The following is a 24103-nucleotide window of genomic DNA, read 5'->3' as shown; positions in this document are numbered from 1 at the left end:
ATGGTAGTGGTCTCTTGAGTCCAGATCAAAATGATGCAATCGAGCTTGTTGCTAATTTACAGAAAGATTAGATGAACACGCCAATCTCCTTTATGGCATGATGGAGAATACATGGATAATTGAAGACCACAGTGGGGTAGAAGAGGCAGGCAGGAGCAAGAAAATATAGGTAGTAAAACAGTGCAATAACCCCCAGTTTTGGAGCCAGACCGTTTTACTTCCAGAAGAAAATTCTGAAACGAGGAGGATAACAAAGGATTACTACAGAAATGTTTCCAGGACCTTTTGGACACTAGAGTTCTTTAGGTCATGACAGGACAACAATCTATAATGATCCTGAAAAATATTACTCCCAGGAACTGGTGTGTAGATACTCAAGGAAGCTCTGGGCTCAAGACAATTGGGCATCTGGGTATTTCGATTATTTTATAGGCGAGAGATGGGCCATGCTCAGGCCTGTCTAGTTAACTTCTTACTTCTGAGGTCACAGTTTGGAGGGAACAAAGGAATGAGACTTCCAGAGACTGGATAGAGGAGAAGGGAAGTGGAAGGAAAGGGAAGAGAAGGAGGAAGGTGGATGGCTGAGGCACGAACAGTTTGTGGGTTAAAAATATTAGGCCTGAAAAAAAAGGTTTTTCTAAAATTAATGGGAACCAAGCATTAGTTGATTCTAGAGAACTGGAAAGTTGTATTGCCTGAAGCCAGACAGTGCAATAAAGAGTGGGAGAGTAGAAGATGCTGCTCTAATAGAAGACCATCCCAGAAGGAGTAATTAGAATATGGCACAGAGCCCTGATAGGGAATCTACTTTGGAAGAGCCCATATCCTTGACTGCTTAGGCTGAGAGCCTCTCAGCAGATAATATTAGGAATAATGAACATGGTGAAGATGACATTTGGCCTGCAGTGGTCACAATAAGCCATCCTCCTCTTGGACTGAACAATGTTGAAAATGTTGGATATAAATTTTTCTGGCTATGCAAACCATTCTACAAGAATTCTCTACAAAAATTATTGTTAATTTAAAAATACTTTAATTTAATTTTTAAATTTTACTTGTTTGTTTTAAATTAAATTTAATTTAATATTAAAATAAAATAAAATAAATTTATTTTTTAAAAATTTAATTTAGCTAAAAGAGTTAAGAATTTCAATCAATATTATAACCCACCTAAATATCAGTACATATAGCTATATATTTATAGTAATATTTATACAACATATACATGAATGCATTTACACATACATATATAAATATATTCATACACATATATGTACACATACCTACATAGATACAAATACATAAATGTATGGGGTGATCAGGAGGACTAACATTTATGATGTGAGGGCTTGCTGAGCCCTTTTCAGTGCTGTCCATCCACGTTTGACGTCCATCTGATTCACCCAGTTCTCACCTGTGACGATAGGAAGCTGTGATAAAACCATCTCAGCAGATGGACTAAACCAGGTTGAAATCTTAAAATCTGTCAGTGAGTACAAGGATGGCTTCCTCAAGCATGGGGAGACTTTCTCTGGTAGAATGGGCAGATGAGAATAATTTGTTCCAACGGCCATGAAAGTAACTGAAGCCGGTGCTGTGGAGCACTCAGAACTTGGTCAGACATTAAAGACACCATCATCCACTGCATCTCAGGCCAGTGCTGGTCAGCTTGATTTTGTTCTTTCATCAGACTTGGATGATTCAGGAAAAGAAAATGAGGCTGACAACTTTGTGCATCTCTGTCTCACTTAAATACATTTCACACACAAATTAAGACATCACTATGTGATGTCTTTGGTCCTCTTCAAAAATGAAGGATAAACAACATATACATAAATACATCCTCTCCCCTCCCTTCTTCTCTTCTTTCTCTGTCTCTGTCTCTATCTATCTGTCATTGTTACTTGATAATATTAACTAGAAGGCTGATAAACAAATTTCTTTCTATGGTTGCATTTTTTCCCCAGGAAATCTTAACATACATATATATGGATAACACGATGTTGAAGTATAACCTTTAACACTGAATTTTGTTCTTGGTCATATATACTTTATAGGCTGCAATCCATAATACAACATGATTTTGTGTTAGTTATGTATTATACACATGAAATTATGGTCACCTATAAAAGTTGTCTAGGAAAGTATAATGGAAAAAAACCCTCAGGAGAGGATCTGGATTCAAATCTTAACTCTAACACTAACTGTGTGTCCATGGGAAAGGCACTCAACCTGAGCATTGCATGTAATATGATGGGATTAGACTAGCGAGTCTCTGAGGATGATTCCAGCTTAAAATACCTATTACCACCATTCTTTTTTCATATTTCTCATCAAAGATACCCTCGATAGGGGTATTTCATCAAGATTTTAGAAAGGTAAGAAAATAATAACATTCTTTGGCAATATCATAACAAAAACGTTTTTGGTAATAATTCCTTCATATTTTACCTTTAGCTTATCTTAAAATATGGTATGGATTTTGTTTTTTTCTCTTTTTGATGTTTTTTCCCCATCAATTTGTTTCCAAAATAACTCCTGTGCTAGTAATCAGGGATTTATTGTTTCTTAAAATGCAGATAATTTCATTTTTTTCTTATGTTGTTTATGTTGTTTACCCTATGACTAGTTCCTTCCCATCACATGTACTCAATGAGATCCATAATAACTCAGATGAAATCAGCCTCGCAATCCACACAGAAAAAACTAAATAAGTGAAAAAAGTCAAATTCTCTAAGTTATAACATATCATAGGATGTACAGGCTTTTGATTCAGTCCACTGAAAGAGGTCTTAACAGAAAGTACAGATGGACAATGAGCTAAGCCCAAAATTGAATAGGAGATAGACAGTGAGTTGTATTACATTTGAGGCAATAGGACCATCTTCAAAAATATTAATCAGCTTCTGGATACACATAAACCATCTTTAAACACCGATATTCTCTGTATGATGCTAGGGATCATGAATTATAGAATACCAGTTTATGAATAAATAAAAATGTGGTGACCCAAAGGGCAATGATGAAATGCAGTCTAGATAATTGCCTACAGCATGCTACTGATGACTTCCATAAAAGAAGGGCCATAAAAATATGGTATAAAAATATCATCAAGAGAACGTATGAAAAAAAATGTAATAAGAGAATGTATGACCAAAAAAGAAAATGGAAAATAACAATAATAACAATGATAATTTTTGTTTTTATGTCATTTCAGTTGTGCCTGACTATTTGTAATCCCAATTAGGGCTTTCTTAACAAGGATATTGGACTGGTTAATTATTTCCCTTTACAGTCTTTTTTATAGATGAGGAAACTGAGGCAATTAGGATTAAATTACTTGCTCAAAGTCACATAGCTATTATGTGTCTGAGGTAAGATTTAAACTCAAGAAGATGAGTCTTACTGATTCCAAGATTAGTGATCTATCCACTATGCTACCTAGGTACCCTAATAATAATAGTTAGCATTTACATAGTTTTTTAAGGTTTATAAATAATTTTACAAATATTATCTCATTTTATGATCACAATGATCCTAGGAGGTAGGTGCTATTGTTATCTATAATTTACAGATGAAATAACTGAGGTTAAATCCCAGCTTCTTAAACTTTGGTTCACAGTCCCATGAAGAGTATCATAGCTGAATGTGAGGACTGCAAAAATAAGGTTTATTATCAGTAAATGTTTGATTTGCATGCCTATTCTATTTACTTACACACCCAGGGTCTCATAAAATTTTTTTGGACAAAAAAGGATCACGAGAAGAAAAAATTTTAAGGATCCCTTGATTAAATGACTTATCCAAAATCATGCATCAGACAACTATTTGAGGCAAGATTTGAATTCATATCTTCTAACTTTAGGTCTAACACTATTCTACTATCTAGCTGGCTCTAGATGAGTAAGGAATATACTAAGATAACAGATAAACAACCTGAATAATACACTGGGACCCAGAAAATATTAAAAGACAGGCACACATTGGTTAGAACCTCTATGGAAATAAAATGAGGTGGTATGTTCTGTACTCTGCCCCCACTAGAAAATGTTCTAAAGAGACTGAAGGTGGGAAAGGAAGACTCAATTTTATTATGTACAAGTATACACTTCTCTTACACATCATCATGATTCTCCTGGAAGCAACTGCTCAGCATCCTCCATGCGGAGATGCCATCTGAGCAAGCACATGTGCCAGACCCCCATTAAATTGGTTTTTATTTTGTTGTCAAGCCTAAAAACATTGCTTCATATGGTTGAAAAAGGCAATACATTTTTCATTGTCTTTTTGTAGAGAGTTAGATATTCTTTCTTTGTTCTTATCTCAAACCGAATCACATTTCTAAAGTTAATTATTGATTTTAATACAAAAACTGAAGATAATTCTCTAAATTTTTCTTACATTATTTCCAGAAGGTTGTTGTTTTGGTAATTTACCTGTGGATTTAAAATCAGTCATTAAAAATTTGTGAAAGTATTTCCTCAAGTGCTTATAACTAATGCTTGAACTTCCTCTTATATTCAAGTTTGAAAATTCAGAGAATGAAGGAAACATTTCACAATTATCCTCTTTGGCATGTTTCAGCCAAAATTTTAACTCTTTAAAAAAATTAACTTTGGGGATTTTATTATACAAATTGAAGAAGAGAATATATTTTAATATATTGGAGATTCAAAGTTGTCACTGATAAAAGAAAAAAGATCAAATAAGTAAGCAACCTTTTTAGTTTATCATGAAAATATTTAGCCAAATTCATTTTAATTTTGTAACACTTAATTTTTTTTAAATTTCAAATCTTACTCTCTTAGTGGCCCTATTTATCTCTTTTATGATAATAAATGGATTTCAACAGTACTTTATAAATGCTTGTGTTCAGTTTACAACCTAGATTGCAAACATGTATTAATTCAATTATCTGCTTTTAATATACTTTACAAACTTTACTGGTTATACTGATAATTTTATATATACATATATATTTATATATATTTAACTGAGCATTTTTTTGTTTCTAAATATACATGGCTAATTTGGAACTATGCTCAAAAAGTTATAAAACTGTGTATACCCTTTGACCCAGCAGTGCTACTACTGGACTTATATCCCAAAGAGATCTTAAAGGAGGGAAAGGAATCCACATGTGCAAAAATGTTTGTGGCAGCCCTTTTTGTAGGGGCTAGAAACTGGAAACTGAATTGGAGAATGGCTGAATAAGTTGTGGTATATGAATATTATGGAATATTATTGTTCTGTAAGAAATGACCAACAGGATGATTTCAGAAAGGCTTGGAGAGACATGAACTGATGCTGAGTGAGATGAGCAGAATCAGGAAATTATTATACATGGCAGCAAGAAGACTGTACAATGATCAATTCTGATGGACAGGGCTCTCTTCAACAATGAGATGATTCAAACCAGTTCCAATTGTTCAGTAATGAAGAGAACCATCTACACCAGGAGAAAACTGTGGGAACTGAGTGTGGACCACAACGTAGCATTTTCACTCTTTCTGTTATGGTTTGCTTGCATTTTTGTTTTCCTTCTCAGGTTTTTTTTCTTTCTTTCTAGGTCCAATATTTCTTGTGCAGCAAGATAACTATATAAATATGTATACATATATTGGATTTAACATATATTTTAACATATTTAACATGTATTAAATTACCTGCCATCTATAGGGGGATGAGGTGAGGGAGAGAAAAATTTGGAACAGAAGATTTTATAGGGTCAATGTTGAAAAAATTATCCATGCATATGTTTTGTAAATAAAAAGCTATAATAAAAATAAATATAATAAGATGTGTACAATGTAATTTTATCTGTCACGACTTCTTTAATTTTCACTCTTACACCAGAATGGCTGCCATTTGTATTTGTTGCCTCATTTGTACATAGTCTAAAACATTACCAATCAAGAAGTAAATTACTAAAGTGTTAATGTATTGACTTAATTAGTTAATTCATTCCAAACTAATTGTTTTAAAAGATACTTTAGTGGAACATAATAATTCTTTTTTTTTATTATCAGCAATTCTTCTTATCATTATCACAGTAATTAATAAAATAACTATAAAATAATGCTTCCCTTTTTCCCCTTATATGCCCTCAGTATGAGTGCTTATTTGACTTTGTTTCCAGAATGTCTTTAAAAGGTTTTTACTCTCCTGTCTTCTCCAGTAAATTATCCCTACTGTCATATCTATTGTCTTGCTAAGATTCAATCTTTTCCTGGTTCACTGGCTTATTCCCTGCAGCAAGGAATTGTTTCCTTAATCCTTAAAAAAAATACCCTTTAAAAATACAGTTTTCAGATAAAGAAATTAAAACCATTTCTAGCCATATGAAAAGATGCTCTAAATATCTATTGATCAGAGAAATGCAAATTAAGACAATTCCTGAGATCAGGAAAAGATAATGACAAATGTTGGAGAGGATGTGAGAAAATTGGGACTTTAGTGCATTATTGGTGGAGTTGTGAATGGATCCAGCCATTTTGGAGAGCAGTTTAGAACTACGCTCAAAAAGTTATCAAGCTGTGCATGCATCTTTGACCCAGCAGTGTTACTACTGGGCTTATATCCCAAAGAGATCTTAAAGGAGGGAAAAGGATCCACATATGCAAACATATTTGTGGCAGGCCTTTTTATAATGGCAAGAAACTTGAAACTGAATAGTTGACCATCAGTTGGAGAATGGCTGAGTAAGTTATAGTATATGAATGTTATGGAATATTATTGTTCTATAAGAAACGATCAGCAGGATGATTTCAGAGAGTCCTGGGGAGACTTACTTGAACTGATGCTAAGTGAAATGAGCAGAACCAGGAGATGATTATACATGGCAACAACAAGATTATATGATGATCAATTCTGATGGACATGGCCCTTTTCAACAATGAGATGATTCAGATCAGTTCCAAAAATCTTGTGATGAAGAGAGCCATCTACACCCAGAGAAAGGACTATGGGAATTGAGGGTGGATCACAACATAGCATTTTCACTCTTTCTGTTGTTGTTTGCTTGCATTTTGTTTTTTTCTGTTTTTTTCCTTCTTGATCCGAGTTTTCTTGTGCAACAAGATAATTGTAAAAATATGTATACATATATTAGATTTAACATATATTTTAACAAATTTAACATGTATTGGATTATCTGCCATCTAGGGGAAGGGATAGGGGAAGGAAGGGAAAATTTGGACACAAAGTTTTGCAAGGGTCAGTGTTGAAAAATTACCTATGCATATGTTTTGTAAATATAAAGCTTTAATAAAAAATTTTAAAACCCTTTATTTGCTTAACCTATCCTTAATAGCTCTTATCCTTTAATTTTCCTTCTCTTGGCAAAACTTCTTGAGAAAGCCATCTACATTAGGTGACTACACTTCCTCTTTCTTGCTTGCTTTTAAGACTACTTGAAATCTTGCTTCAAACCTCATCATCATTCAACTGAAACTATTCTTTCCAAAGTTCCCAATGATCTCTTAATTGCCAACTTCAATGGCCTTCTCTCATCCCTTATCCTGCTTGATCTCTCTGCATTATATTTTTGTTGATTAATTTCTCCTTTTAGAAACTTTCTCTTTTCTAGGTTTTCATGACACTGCTCTCTTATGTCTATATGACTAATATTCTTTGCTGTATCTCCATCTACATGCTACTCACTAATTTCTGAATGCCTCTCAAGGCTGTCTTTTCTTCCTATATATCATCTTGCTTGATGATCTCATCAGATCTCATGGGTTTAATTATTATCTTATATAGATATTTCTCAAATCTATATTTTAGCCCTAATCTTTCTCTTGAGCTCCAGTTCAACATCATTAATTTCCTTTTGGACATCTTAAATTGGATTACTTATAGTACAAACTCGATTTGTGCAAAACAGAGCCCCCATAACATTCTCTTCCAAATTTCTCCATTATTGTTCATTTACCACCATCTTCCATGTCACCCAAACTTACAGAACTTGGTATCATCCTCAATTATTCACTCTTTCTCACTCCCCCCTGTCCATATTCAATCTATTATCAAATTTTATTATTTTTATCTCCATAGTGCCACTAAGTGAAACAATGGATAAAGTCCCAAACCTAGATTCAAGAAGATTCATCTTTCTGTGTTCAAATGTGGCCTCAGACACTTCCTAGCTTTGGGACCCTGGACAAGTCACTTAAATCCTATTTTCTTCAGTTCCACGTCTGTAAAATGAGGACACATTGGAGAAGGAAATGGCAACCCACTCTAGTACTTTTACCAAGAAAACCCCATGAACAAGTCTATGGGGTTACGAAGAGGGGACACAACACAACATCAGACACTATGCCAAATAAAACTTTTGTAGAACAATAAAATTTTGTTGTGTAATAATTCCCATCTATAGACCTGCAGTGGGGAATACTGTTCTTTAAGAAAATGAAATGATAAATCAAATGCCTACAAAATCACATATGAATTCACAAGTAAAAATAATAATAACTCATGTTTATATGACATTTTATGGTTGCAAAGCATTATCTTATTTGAAAATCCTAAGTAACCAAGATGTTTGCAATCTTATTGCCAAAATGTTACCATAAAATTAATGTGACTATATCAGATTGATAGTGATGTGTAATATTACTATCTTGTTCTGGAAATATTTTTAAAATAATACGTATGTGAATACTAAACCTTGTGAAAGTTGTTTGTTTTGTTTTATATAACTTTGAAGTATAATGAAAAAATACTTGGAAAAGTCACACTGAGTGAATATGGAAAACTTCATAATCAGATAAAGGAAAAAGAAGATTATAAAAGACAAAATAATTTCTGTAGGATAAAATTGTAAAAAAAAAAAGTGCATGAACAAAACCAATGCAGCTAAAATTTACAGGAATAATATGTTGAGAAGAACCTTGGTATCAAACATCTGTTTGATAAAGTATGATACCCAAAATCTATAAGGAATTGGCATCTATAAAATTAGGAACAATTTCCTGATAGACAAGGGACAAAAGGATTTGAGTAAATAATATCCATATACATATGTATGAATGTCTATCTATGCAAAGACACACACATATATATATATAAAATATAATACATAATGTAATATACATACATATGTCTATGTATACAGTTGATTTTTGTTTTGACATGACATATAGCTCTCAACAAATACCCAAGCACCTTTTACAAAGATAACTCATTTGGAAAACATTTTGATTATTGATTACTAACAAAAAGGAGGGATATATCCTCTGGCAATATGTATTAAAATTGAGAGTCTTATTTTGTTGTCTGAAGATTGACTATATTTATATGGTTATAATCATGTTGTTCTCTTGGCTCCTTCTTCTGGATTATTTCCAGTGTAGTTTAATCTAATCACTTCATACAAATCTTTCCATATTTCCCAGGATTTTTCATATTTGTCATTTTGTATATTACAGTAGTATTTTATTATGCTCATTTGCTATAGTTTCTTCAATTAGTCCCTAATTATTCTTATCTTTTCTAGCTTTTTAAAAAAAAATCACTAATAATACCACTGTGAATATTTTTGTACATGTTTGTACAAGTACAAACACATCCTTAAGATATTATTTTGGTAGTGAGATCTTTGGTTAAAGGGATCTAGATGATTTAGTAATTTTTCTTTCATAATATACCAACTTTTAAAATAAAATAGAAGTAATTTACAATTCTATAAGGAGTGGATTAGTACAACTTTTTTCTTTTTTTCCCCAATGGAATCTTCAAGAAATAATTTCCCCTATCTTTTAATATAATTGCAATGTTTATAGGTAAGAGGAGATACCTCAGGGTTCTCTTAATTTTAGCAGTTTTCAAATGAAAAAAAAAATTAAAACTACCTGCAGTCATATAAAAATTTTCCAAAATCTCTATGGGAGAAATGAAAATCAGAACGACTCTGAGACATTATGTCAAATTCATGAAACTGGTATAAAAAATGATGGAAAAATTCCTTGTTGAAGGAGCTATAGAATATAAATATGTTAATTTATCATTGATAGGTTAACCACTCTGGTAAATAATTTGTAATTACCTGAAACAAGCTTCTAAATTGCTCATGAATCCCTCTTCTGAATTTATGCCCCTCTGACAGAGCCAAATTACTAAGAATTTACCTACCTAAATGATTATGTTTCCCCTATTTGTAACAGCAAGAAACTAATTAGATGCCCAGAAATTGAGGTATCAGTAAAGAAATTGTGGCATATGAACACAATAAAACAGTATTTTACAAAAGATGTTAATGATGTAAAGAATTTTCAGAATGATTAATGTAAAGTATGATGAATAAAGACAGAAAACTTGTTCAAACTGATATAAACAGTCAAAGAACATCATACTCAGTATTGAAAAAAATTGGCTTAGGCCTATTGCATTTGCTTAGTCAATTTTTTTTATGTACAAGGTAAAAACCAGACCATGGATACTGGGCTCCATAAACCAAGTCTTCCCTGATCTGAGAATATGTTCAATTCTTAATCTTCAAAGTAGATTATGAAGCGAAAAGATAGATATAGTTGAAAGACAAATGGGGAGGAGGAGAAGTAGTAAAAAGCATTCTGGGAACAAGTAATACACTGACAGAAAAATTGATTACAACATGCTGGGCAAGTGCTTTCTGTTGTTCTGCCCAGAGGCAGCCAAGTTTTCAGGAGAATGATAATTTTTCATGATCCCTCTGGGTAGCAATGCTGGTCTACACATTGTTCTTTGCGCTAATGCCAAATCTAGAAGTACAATGAAGAAGGAAGGGCAGGCCTTGAATCTTGTTTCCATAACAGTGACTATAATTATACAAATAAAGACAACACCAATAGGCAAAATAATTCAGATCATATCCAATGGAAAGGCTGATTTCAAAATCTTTTCTGTTTAAAACAACAAAAGGAAAAGTAATGTTCATAATTTTTAAAAAATTAGTTTGTAATTTTTATTTTTAAATTATGAGCTTGAAAAACACCAACAAGCATGAATATTTCCATACACAAAGAACATAAAAAATATTATATGAAACCAAATCTATAGTAGGGGCAGCTTATTTTTAAGTCTATGTTAAATATATCTATTAGTACCAGCACTACTCTGCTTGTTTCCTTCTACTCCACTCTTAATCAATTCTTAATCAATTTCAATGACTTCCTATTGTATCTAAGATTAAGTATAAAATCTTCTGTTTGGTATTTAAAACTCTTTATAACCTCCTCCAATCCCACCTTTCCAGTCTTCTTACACTTCTCCTGACATGTACTCTTATATCTGCCTTATTCTTTGGACAAGACATTTCATCTTCAATCACTGGACATTTATATTGCCAGTCCCTCATTTCTGGGATATCTCCTTCCTCATCTCTGCCTCTTGTCCTCCTGAGCTTCCCTAATGTTCTCCCCATATGGTCTTCATTTTAGGTCTACCTTAATTCTATTATTTCCTATTTTTCTTTTATGTAGATCTTTGGTACATGGTTATTTGCACCTTTTCTCTCTTTTGACTTTCTTTGTATCTTTAGCACTTTACATAGCTTATAGAAGGTATCTGATAAATGTTTATTTGCTGACTGATTTTCATGTATTTTTAAAAAACGTTTCAATGCTACTGTTTTTTCTTTTTTTCTAACCCCTTCACTCTCCTCAATTGCTCAACCTTCTTCCTACAATTCTTATCCACAAAATATAAAAGCTTTTCATTGTAACAAGTAAATGTACTCAACCAAAACAAATTCTCACATTCTTGTGTCTGAAAATGTAGGTTTCGTTCTGTTCCATCAGTTCATTATATCTCTGCCAAGAAGTGGGAAGCATGCTTCCTTATTAGTTTGCGAAGTCATGATTGGTCACTGAACTGAAGAGAATTTTCAAGTCTTTTAAAGTTGTTTTCTTTTAAATTGTTGTAGTCACTGTAAGGATTACTCTCCTGGTTTTGCTCATCACATTTTCCTTTAAATTTTACAATAGTGTTTGGATTTTTTCTGAATCTTTTCATCATTTCTTAAAGCATAAAAATATTCCATTACACACATACATTATAATTCTTTTAGTTCTTCCCAAGTTGATGGGCATCCCCTCAGTTTTTAATTTTTTACTACCATAAAAAAAGATATTATAAATATTGTAGTATCTTTGGGTTTTTTAATTCTCTCTTTTTTGGCCTCTTTGGAATATGTCTAGTAGAAATATCTTTGAGATAAGGGTTAATCCACAATTAAGTGACTTTTGGAGTTTTAAATTACTTTCCAGAATGATTTGACCAATTCATAGCTTCATCAAGAGTCCATTACTATATCTCCAATGATTTTAATTGTCATCTTGATTAATCTAATAGGAGTGAGGTAGGACTACAGATTGTATTAAATTATATTTATGTTAGTAGTGATTTGGAATATTTTTTCATATCGTTCATATATTAGCAATTTGCTTTTCTTCCTTTATCATTATGATTATTAGGCAGGTAACTGGTATAGTGAATAGAATACTACATTTGCATCCAAGAAGACCTAAGTTTGAATTTAGCCTCAGATACTTTTTAGTTGTGTGACCTTGAGCAAGTCACTTAACCTATTTGGCTCTGTTTTTTCACCTGCAAAATAGAGATAGCAAGAGATTCTACCTCCATGTTTTTTGTGAGGGTCAAATAAGATGATATATGCTTTTCAAACCTTAAAATAGTATATAAATGCTAACTTTTTATTATTTATCTATTGGGAAATGGCTCTTGAGGCATATTATTATTTTTAGTCATATAAGTGATTCTGCTTATTGATGGAAATTACTTAAGAATAAATATTTGTTGGGAAGGGATAGATGTGTCAGGATCGATGAATCATTTAGTAGGCATCTATTTTGGGCCAGGATCTGTGCTAACTGCTGGGATAAAAAAAGACAAAAATTAAATAGTCCAATTTAATAGTAAGGAGCTTACATTTTATATATCAAATTTTAAAAATCCCACTGAAGAGAATTGCTAAGTGTTATTTTTTAAAAGTTTTAATATTTCTATTTCTCCCAAGTCTCCATTTAATCATATTTTTAAAAAATCTTTCAGTTCCCATTTAGCAATAATTAGCATGATATATATAACCCCTGGTAAATAGGGGATCTTCCCTAGCCTGTTAAGATTGAATATTCTTCTGTTTCAGTGCTTACTTACTTATCCTGATGCTTTTTCTTAGTAGCCATATTTAGTCACTGAGATTTACAAGGAAATAGAAAAGCCATAAAAATGAGAACAGGAAAAAGACAAAGATAAAATATGTTTCTAGAAGGAAAACTCTTTTTAAACATTTTGAAAACCTAACCCCTTTTTATTAGCAGTTCAGAGCAAAAGAAGTTATTTTAATAATAGATCCTTGGCATCAAACAACTAAAAGTACCTCAATTGGCATAATGGCAATATTACCATGCTTTACTAAGAGCAATTTATGGATTGAAAGATGAGCTTTTGTTATTAATATTTTTGGAGGAAGATATTATAACTAAGCAGTTTTAAATTTTTTCTCCTCCCTCTCCTCCTCCCCCAAATACTCTACTCCTCACTTCCAATCCCACAGACTCTATACTTTCTCATTTAAAGAAAGATGTTCTCATACAATGATGCAAGACAATTCCAAAGGACTCAATAGTGAAAAATGCTATCCATCTCCAGAAAAAGAATTGCTGCAAATCAAAGCTTTTTTCCCTCCACTTTCTGGATTTTTTTTCATAGTTTTTTCCCCTTTAGGTCTGTGTCTTCTTTCACAACATTACTAATATGGAAATATGTTTTCCATGATTGCACATGCATAACCTACATCAAATTGCTCATTGTCTTAGGGAGTCAGGAGATGAAGGAGGGAGAGAGAAAATTTGCAACTCGAGATTATAAAAAATAAATGTTAAAAAGTATTTTTACATGTAATTAGGGAAAAAATAAAATATTTTTAAATAAAAGTTTTCTTATGAGGGTTTTAAAACTTCAAATAGAGATGGAAGACATAAGAAAGTGTGGAGAGTCTAATGACATTATAATTTTCTCTTTATTTGCTCATATTTTAGAAGGGAAGAAACATTTACTATTTTAGCCTTTAGTTTTTCCATATTTCTTGCATGTGATTATTTTATTTTAGAATTTTATAAGATTTTAGAACTAGAAAGGTCAATATAGAGTCCTCAGATTTCTGTCAGGAAACTCAGAAGTATCTACCTAGATAAGATTTATGGATGAGAAAACTAAGGTCCAAGAAGCCTAGTCATTTACCTTAATGCAATTTAAAATATAAGTGACAGAATCAGAATTCAAACTCAGATCCCCTGACTCCATGTGTAGCTCTTTTCCAATATACTATATTCCTTTATTTTTTATATAATCTAATCCAATTTGCAACATTTTACAGTTTTGAAAGTTGAGATTTCAATCATCTAGATGAGTTATGAACTTATATGTACATGACACAGCTGGGATCCAAATTGAGATTCACTGACTCCAGATCCATTTTTCCTCTATTTCATTATAGTTTTGTAATAGTTAAAGATGGCATATCCTAGGACAACTAGGTGGCACATAATGCACAGGGCCAGGAATCAGGAAGATTCATTCTCCTGATTTCAAATCCAACCTCAGATACTTATGAGCTGTGTGAACCTGAGCAAGTCACTTAACCTTGTTTGCCTCAGTGTTCTCATTTGTAAAATGAGCTGAAAATAAGAAAAGCAAATCACTCCTGTATTTTTGCCAAGAAAATCCCAAAAGGAGTCATGAAAAATTAAACTTGATAGAAAGGACTGACTAACAAGTAGCACATCCAGGATGAAGAGAATTAGCAAAAGATGGAGAAAAGTGGTTAAATCTAAATCAGCAGGAAGAAATACTGGGGTTTAGTGAGTCCTGGATGATTTGTCAAGTAGAAAGAATTTCTGAGGCAGGGGACCTGTGGTGATACGTGGTTGGAGGAAGCATGGACAGGTGGATGGCCAGTCAGGGGATTATGACAGCAAGTAACAGGCAAAGAACCAAGCAAGCAGGATGTTTACATAAGGGAGTGATGGAAAGCACATGGACTTCCTGCAAGGTGGATGAAGCATGATCTCAGGGGTCTTAGGTTCTGATGGCATATCATATATGAACGTCTAGGCGGACAGCCAGGATCAGAAAGAGACAGAAGGAAGTAGCAGGAATCCAGTCATATGGATAGGGAAAGGGCAATTGGAGATGAGCAAGATTGGGCTGGTAAATATTTAACAACTAACTTTTTTTAAAAAAATGTATACTGGGACATACTTTTAAGTTTAAACTGCATTATTTTTCCATTACTTTCTCATTGCTGTAGTTGTTGAGTTGTTTCTTTGTAACCCTGTTTTAGGGTTTTCTTGGTAAAAATACTGGAGTGCTTTGTCATTTTCTTCTCCAGTTCATTTTACAGATGAGAAAACTGAGGAAAACTGGGTTATTTGACTTGCCTGGTGTCACATAGTTAATAAGTATTTGAGGCTGGATTTGAACTCACAAAAATGAGTTTTCCTCATTCCAAGCCCGGTATTCTATCTAGCTGCCCCTTTGCTTTCTTAAGTTTAGACAATCAACAGAATAATAAGTCAGTCTCAGAGTTATAGCCTTTGTTGATTTAGGTGTAAATGCTCCCAATGAATGTTTAACATTTGGCTCTTGAGCCTGTTCCAACTGCCTACAGTGTTATCCCTGGGCATAAGACATGCTGTCAAGGTAAGGGATGTAGGTATGAAAGATCAAAACAGATAATAATATGCTGAGAATATGATAATATGAGAAGTCACTAAAATACTCATTCTATTTGCCTCTGATCTCACTGTTAAGCATATACTTCAAGGAGATTAGTGACTGTAAAAAGGTTCCATGTATATTATAACATTCATATCAGCACTCTTTGTGGTCCAGGGAAAAATACAAAACATACTATGAATGCCCATAGATTAGGGAATGGATGAATAAATTTGAGGTACAATAAGTGTATTTGAATAAGTTTATTTCCTGGCATTTAGTTAGCACTTAATACATGTATATTGATTGCTTTATATTGTAGCATAAAACTTAAGTCAAAGGAATGTGAAACTTGTGTGAAATGAATGATCCTTTTCTAGGTCATAATACATATCAAGCCCCTCCCTTCCAACCATGGGTGTACCTCAAGGTTCTGCCCTTTGCTCTCTTTTCTCTCTCCCTACAGTCCCAGTTTCCATGACTTTATCAGCTCTCTTGATTTTAATTATCATTCCTCTGTAAATGACTCACAGATCTATTTATCTAACTTTACTCTCTCCTGAGCTGAGCTTCAGTATTATATTACCAACTGCCTGTTTATTAGAACTGCATGTCTCAGAAGCATCTTAAACTTAACATATCCAGAAATGAACTCACTGCCTTTCTCTGAGAATCCCTAGTTACCTTTAAAGCTCAATTCAGGTGCTACCTTCTGGATGAGATCTTTCCTGGTTCTCCAAGATGTTAGTATCTCCCTCCAAAAAATCCCTTATACATTTTGTATATATTTTTATATAAACCTATGTACTATTTTCCCCTGATAGAACGTAAGCTCTTTGCAGGTGAGCTCTTTGTTGTCTCTATATTGCCATAAATCTATGTGCTCTCTATCACAGCATTTGACAATAAATTCTTGGTTCATTGGTTGACTGAAATAAAATAGTACAAAAAAAAAAAACAGAACCAAAGGGAAAAAATTACAAAACAGCTATGATAAGGTACATGAAAGATAATACTAATACTCAGTTGGCTTAATTGTAATGAAAAAAAATTGATTCTAGGAAGTAGATGAAATACTCATAAATCCTCTCTTTAGAGAGGAGGGGAACCACGTGCACAGAATCTCACATATGATGTCACATGAAGTTATTTTGTCAATTTTGCTTAATTGTTTATTTTTATTACAAAAGAAGGTTGAATGGGTGGGGGTAGTATATCAAGAAATGTTTGTAATGTGAAATTAAGGTATCAATTAAAAATAAAGGAAATAAGGGGTAGAGACAAAAACCCCAGTCAAAGAAGGACAAAAATAAGAAGCCTTTGACAGATAAGGATCAATGGATCCTTATATATATATCTTTACTTTATGGATCTAGATTTATTCTATAACTTGATGTGGAAAAAATCCACTATAATTTAATAATCCCTAATTGCAGGTACAATTAGTAGAATGCAGGATTAAGAACTAGGCCAACCATTATAGATCTTCCATTGAATGAGCAGTCTATTGTGAATTATTTGCAACAAAGGATTTCTTTTCATACCCAAATGATTTATCAAAATCAATTTATTATCAGCAAGCTTCATGCAAAACAATGTTTTAAACTGATCAGCATCACATAGATATGTAGTCTCCCAACTTTCTTTCACATACTTTTAATAGGATGAACTATTAGTAATTCCATCTCTTTGCTTCTGCCATCGAATTTCTCTTTAGCTTTAAGTATGCCTTTGTGGGCTGAAGGTCACCCATATCCAGAAGGAAATACTAATAGACCAGAGTCAATAGTCCCAAGGTCATTTTGGTGTTCATTACTCAATAGTGTTATCTCTTCAAACTCTCCAACCTTCTGGACTACGTACCTTGTCTCCCTTGACATTTATGGCCTGTCCAAATTCTTTCGACTTGTCCAATTCAAGCTGTTGTTCTCTCTAACCTTACAGTCTTCCTTGGTCCCTCATCAGTTCTAAGCTTAGATATCTGCCTGATGTAGTAAGTCAAATCTTGTTTCTTGCCTCATCCTCACTCAGTGACCTAGGTATCTTGCTTCTTTCCATCTCTCTTTCTTATTCTCTCCAATGTGGCAAGAGAATAAGAGGTCTCATCCTCTATTAATTCACTCAATTCATTATACAGACATTAACTGAATGCCTCTTTGAATCAGGAGAGGACAAAATGGTTTTACAAAGTTTAGATTAGATGTGATTCTTGCCCACATGGAGCTTACTTTAAAAAAGTTAAACTTTATTTTTTCAATGAACAAAAATCTATTTTTTCTCTCTCAATCTACATTTGCCGCTAAAAAAAAAAGATAGAAAAAAATAGGGAGAGAGAAAGGCAGAGAGAAAAAGAGAGAGAGAGAGAGAAACAAAGAGAGAAAAAGACACACACACAGAGAAAGAGAATGACAGAGACAGACAAGACAGACAGAGAGCCAGAGAGAGAAAGAGATTGAGAGACAGAACCTTTGTTACAGATATGCACAGGCAAGCAAAAACCAAATTCCTGCCTAGTTCAAGTCCAAAAACCATATTTCTCATTCTACATTTTGAGTCCATCACTTCTTTATCAGGAATGTAACACGTTTCATCATTGGTCCTCTGAAATTATAGTTGGTCATTACATAGATTACAATTCATAAGTCTTTCAAAGTTGTTTTTTGTTTGTTACTGCCAACATATTAGATAACACCGTTTTCCACAGCAGGCTGTGTCCTGAACTTATATAACAATAATCCTGTATGCTCACCCTCTGAATGGGCTGGAATACCCTCATTGTCAGGGTTACAGCTCCCCAAGTAGCAATAGGGATAAATATTGAGATCTCCCCACACTGTCTTGAGTTCCATTAACTAGAAGCAGGCTCCAGCACAGGTGTCCTTGCTTGCAAGCCATTTTCCTCACTTTGAAATTTAACTTCCATTTGATTTCTGACTCTCCTGACTCTAGCCTACTTTGTTCAGTTCCATCCACTTAACATTACAATATATTGTCCAGATGTCCTTGGAGTTTATAATCTTAGAGATTCTGTGAAACACTATAGATAAGCTTTGTTTGTAAGATAGGGCATTGATAGAGAAATCTTTCAAGGTCACTAGTCTGGATGAGTTGCAGCCTGGCATGAAGAGTAAGCCATCACAGAACCCCAAAGTACGGGTCAGTTAGTGGCAGATTTTTAGAGAAAAGAGCTCACCTTGGTGTCAGAAGGTCAGAATTCAGGACCTGATTTTCATATTTACAAGCTTTATGACTATTATCAAGTCATATAACTCCATTGATGTTTCCATTTCCTTGTGAGTCCAATACTTATACAATGTACCTCATGGAATATTTGTTGTTTTGTTCTTTAAAGAAAGACCTTTGCAAATCTTTTTTTTTCCCTGGTACTTAATAGCTTTTTATATTCAAAATATATGCAAAGATAGTTTTCAACATTCATCCTTGCAAAACCTTGTATTCCAAAATTTCCTCCCTCCCATCTCCTCCTACCCTAGATAGCTAGTAATTCAATATATGTTAAACATATATACATATGTGTGTATATATGTATATATATATGTGTGTGTATGTATATATATGTGTGTGTATATATATGCATATATATATATGGTTCAGTTCAAGACTTAAACAGACATTTCATCAATGTAGGATATAGCTATCATAATTCTTAATGATTTATTAGTAAATCTTCAAGAGTTACTAGGACTGAAGAATTTTTCACCTTGAAAACAAGCTGGAGATGAACCTCTCTGAACTTAGTGAAGTGGATTTTCAACCAATAGATATAGGTCTGTATTCAAAGCTCTTCCAACTATTAGAGCTTGGGCTTTCTGACATAGCCCTTAAAGACCCAAATACACCTTTATACCATGATAAAGTATTGATATATTTGGAACATTTTGGATTGTGTACTTTTAATAATGATGAAACTGAGCAACTTATAAGAGGAAAAAGGACTTAAATTAGTTTACATCTCCTTTGGTTTTCTACTTGTCTTTGTTAATGGATCACATATCTTTAATATGTGTAATATGTGTATACATATCATTTTGTGCTTTTCTTTGACAAGTAATATTATTTCATAAACATAATCTCATATACTGACCACTGAAAATAACTATATACTATTGTATTATGCTATAACACCATAGTTTGTTTAGCTGTTCTTATTTCTAATTTTTGTTTGTTTTAAAGTTATTGATGGGTTTGTTTACTTGTGTTTAAAATAGAAGTTATTAATTAGAAGGGAGATTGGACTTAAGGTTTCATTGATAGTAAGGGATTCCTGGTGAGAAAACTCCCTTTAAAATGTATTCTCGCTGGAATGGAATATATATATACATATATATATATATGTGTGTGTGTGTGTGTGTGTGTGTGTGTGTTATATGTATATATATATGTTATGTGTATGTATATGTGTATATATATGTGCATGTGTATAATGGAACATATATAGCTAATGTATATAAATAATGTTAGCAATAGCAATACTGTTTTGAGAACAACTATGAGCAATTAAATAATTTTGATTATTATAAATACCCTACCATCAAAGGACCTATGAAGGAAGCTACTATCTGCATCCAGAGAAAGAACTGATAAATAGAAGAATGTTTGGAATGATTTACACATACACACACACATACACACATATGCATGTATCTAATGGTAGCCATCTCTAGGGGAGGGAGGAAGAAAAAAATAAAGGAAAAAAGTTACTTGATAACTTTATTATATATTAAAATAAATAAAACAATTATATATTTAAAATAATAGATTTATAATTTCATGTTTAATCATCTTTTTCAAAAAAATTCTACTGTGTTATGGAAATGCTTGTGCAATTTCATAAATTAAAAATAAAATAATAAATACATATAAAGTATTTATGGGTATATATATATATGTAGAATGTAATATATACACATATATATGCCACATATGTGTATTCCACTCTGGAATTCTTGAGGCATATAGGTGGTGGATAGAACACTGGGCTTGGAATCGGGAAGATCCATCTTCATAAGTTCAAATCAAGCATCAGATTTTACTAGCTGTGTAACCGTGGGCAAATCACTTCACGATCTTTGTCTCAGTTTCCTCATCAGTGAAATGATCTGGAGAAGGAAATGGTAAACCACTCCAATATCTTTGCCAAAAAAACTCCAAATGGAATCAGAAGAGTCACAATAACAACAAAATATATGTGTGTATACATATATAAGAACATATATATTACATATACATACAAACCTATAGCTAGATATACTGTTGTTGTTTAGTATTTTCAGTTGTGTCCAATTCTTTGTGACCCTCATTTAGGATTTTCTCAACAAAAATACTGGAGTGGCTTACCATCTTCTTCTCCAGCTTACTTTACAGATGAGGAAACTGAGGCAACACAGAACCCTGCTTGCCCAGGGTCACAAAGCTAGTAAGAGTCTGAAGTCAGATTTGAACTCAGGAAAATTAGTCTTTTTGACTCAAGGCCCGGTCGGTGATCTACCCACTGTATCACCTAGCTATCCCTATATCTATCTATCTATCTATCTATTTATCTAGACCTAATTATATTTTTAAACAGACAGACAGATACCTCAGATTTAGTCCAGCTATTTTTCTAATCTCTTTCTCTTCAATTACTCATCTATTTCTTCAAGAAGTATATTCAGAATTGTGATGTTAGAATCTCAATAGAGTGACAGCTCCTTGAGAAGAGGGACTGTCTCACTTTTCGTTTTGTATCCCCTATGTTTAGTCCAGTAACTATCACATGGTAGATGCTTAAATAAATGTCTGTTAATTGTTTGATTGATATTGAAAAGAGTTTGCTATGAAAATCTTTACTGACTTTTTTGGTCTTTAGTCTGCTTTGTTGTCCTCCCAATTGCAACCTCAAATGCCCTCAAGATAACTTTATTTAACTAGGTCTCTTGCCAGGCTTTCTTGAAATTTATTTTTTGAATCTCAGACAGATGCTACAATGAGCATCTGGACAGATGTAACAGCTGGGATTGAAACTGTGTAGGATACAGAGAGGAGACTGACTTGCCTTTGGGAAATTGCACAATTCTTTTAATGAATTCAAGTTTCTTCTTGAAACAAAAGTCTATCTTTTTAACACCAGTATTGTTCCAGTATACTGTTACATAGTTATGAATCATTGAATACTACATCCTCCAAAGAAATAAAGTTGAGAATCACCCAAAGTGCAATGAAGAGGCATATAGTGGGTGTGAGATGGCTGGAACCTATTGTCAACAAGGATTTATTCAGGAAAAGTGATATAAAGCATGTCACTAAAGACACAGAAAATGGGCTAGTCACATGCATTTTCACTGGTATCTTCACAGTGTTCATGGAGACGCCTTATATTTTGTGAAGGCTTTCAAATTCATCTGTGATAAATTTATGGGAATGTCTGAACTAACTTCACATAAGCACAGAGTAGGCAATTACTTATATGGGAATTATCTTTGAATCAGCTATCTTTATAGACTCAGACAACCAATATGGGAAAATAATAATAAAAATTAAAATTTTAAACTAGAAGAAAAAATATAGTATGCAAATAAAACAACTCCAATCTGATTTGTACCAAAAAGAGGAAAAACATAGAGAAAAAAGCCTGAAAACCAAATATCACAATTTCAGGCAGAAGTTTAAACTGCTATCAATCAATTGCTCTAAAGTCTCACATGTGCAAAAATGTAATAGCTCTTATTGTAGTAGTAAATTGCAAATTGAGTGGATGCTCATCAATTGGAGAATGGCTGAATAAGTTGTAGTATTTGAACATAATGGAAACGATGAGCAGGTTGATTTCAGAAAAAAACTGAAAAGACATGAACTGATGCGGAGTAAAGTGAACAGGAGCAGGAAAACATAGTACACAGTAATAGCAAGACTATATGATGATCAACTCTGGTAGACTTTGCTCTTCTCATAAATTTGGCATGGGAAATGCCATCCACATTCAGAGAGAGAACTAGAGAGACTGGATGCAGATACTATTTTACCTTTTTTGTTTGCTTGCTTTTTTATTTGTGGTGGTTTTCCCCTTTTGTTCTGATTTTTTTCATAACATGAATAATGTAGAAATGTGCTTAAATGATGCTATATGTATAGCCTACATTGGATTGCTTGCTATCTTGAGGACGGAGGGAGAAAAAAATTAGAACTCAAAATCTCAAAAAATGAATGTTGAAAACTAGATATATAATAAGAAAAATAAAATACTATTGAGGGAAAATAATGAATTGCCCTAAAGACAAGCACAAAAAACTCCAGAAACCTTCTCCACCAGTGTGAAAATTTGATTTCCTTGCCAAACAGAGAAAAATAGCAATTAAAAGTAACATGCTTTAGAAAGTTTATAAACTTATTTGTAAAGTTTAATGAGAGATAATAGAAAACTATGAATAGAATCACCTCATAAAACAATGAGAAACAGTGGAAGGAAAAACAACAAGCCTGGTGGTAACCCACCTAATTAAAGTCATCTTGAGTGCATTTAAGGATGAAACTTGACAGAGCACAGTAAAGAGATAAAAATTGGAGAAGTTCCACTAAGATTTTTACAACATATTTTCCTATCAAGGATTCTTCACATTTGGATTCTAACATCCCAGTTGTACACTGATGAAAACAAGCATGGGAAAAATGGTTGGACTAGAACTAATAGACATAAAGGAAGTCCATAATGGAAAATACAATTCTGATGTACCAAGAATACTAAGGAATCTCAAGAGTACATGAAAGATGAGAAGGCTTCTGAATATATTTTAAAAATCTCAGATTTTGTTTTTTCCCCAAAATGCAGCCGAGAATAGTAAATAATTAATATTCAATATAAGTTGGGCACAGAATCAAATGGGGAGGAAGAAAATGGGCTCCATTGCTATTGGGAGATTATCTTGTGCTTTTAATAAACCCACATCTTTTTTTTTTATTTTTACAGCTTTTTTTTCCAAATACATGCAAAAGATAGATTTCAATATTCACCTTTGCAAAACTTTGTGTTCCAATTTTTTTCTCTTTCCCTCCCCCATCCCTTCCTATAGACAGCAAGCAATCCAATGTAAGTTAAACATATGCAATTCTTCTAAACATATTTCCATATTTATCACACTGCACAAGAAAAATCAAGTCAAAAGGTAAAAGAAAAAAATGCAAGAAAAAACCCCCAAGCAAACAAACAACAAAAGTGAAAATACTGTGCTTTGATCTACATTCAGTCTTTATAGTTCTCTCTTTGCACGCAGATGGCTCTTTCTATCATAAATCTGTTGGAATTGTCTTAAATCACCTCATAGTTGGAAAGAACCACATTCATCATAGTTAATCATCACATAATCTTGTTATTACTGTGTACAATATT

This window comes from Sminthopsis crassicaudata, chromosome 3 (assembly GCF_048593235.1).
Source record: "Sminthopsis crassicaudata isolate SCR6 chromosome 3, ASM4859323v1, whole genome shotgun sequence".
In the NCBI taxonomy this organism is placed as follows: domain Eukaryota; kingdom Metazoa; phylum Chordata; class Mammalia; order Dasyuromorphia; family Dasyuridae; genus Sminthopsis; species Sminthopsis crassicaudata.
This window is presented reverse-complemented; position numbering follows the sequence as displayed.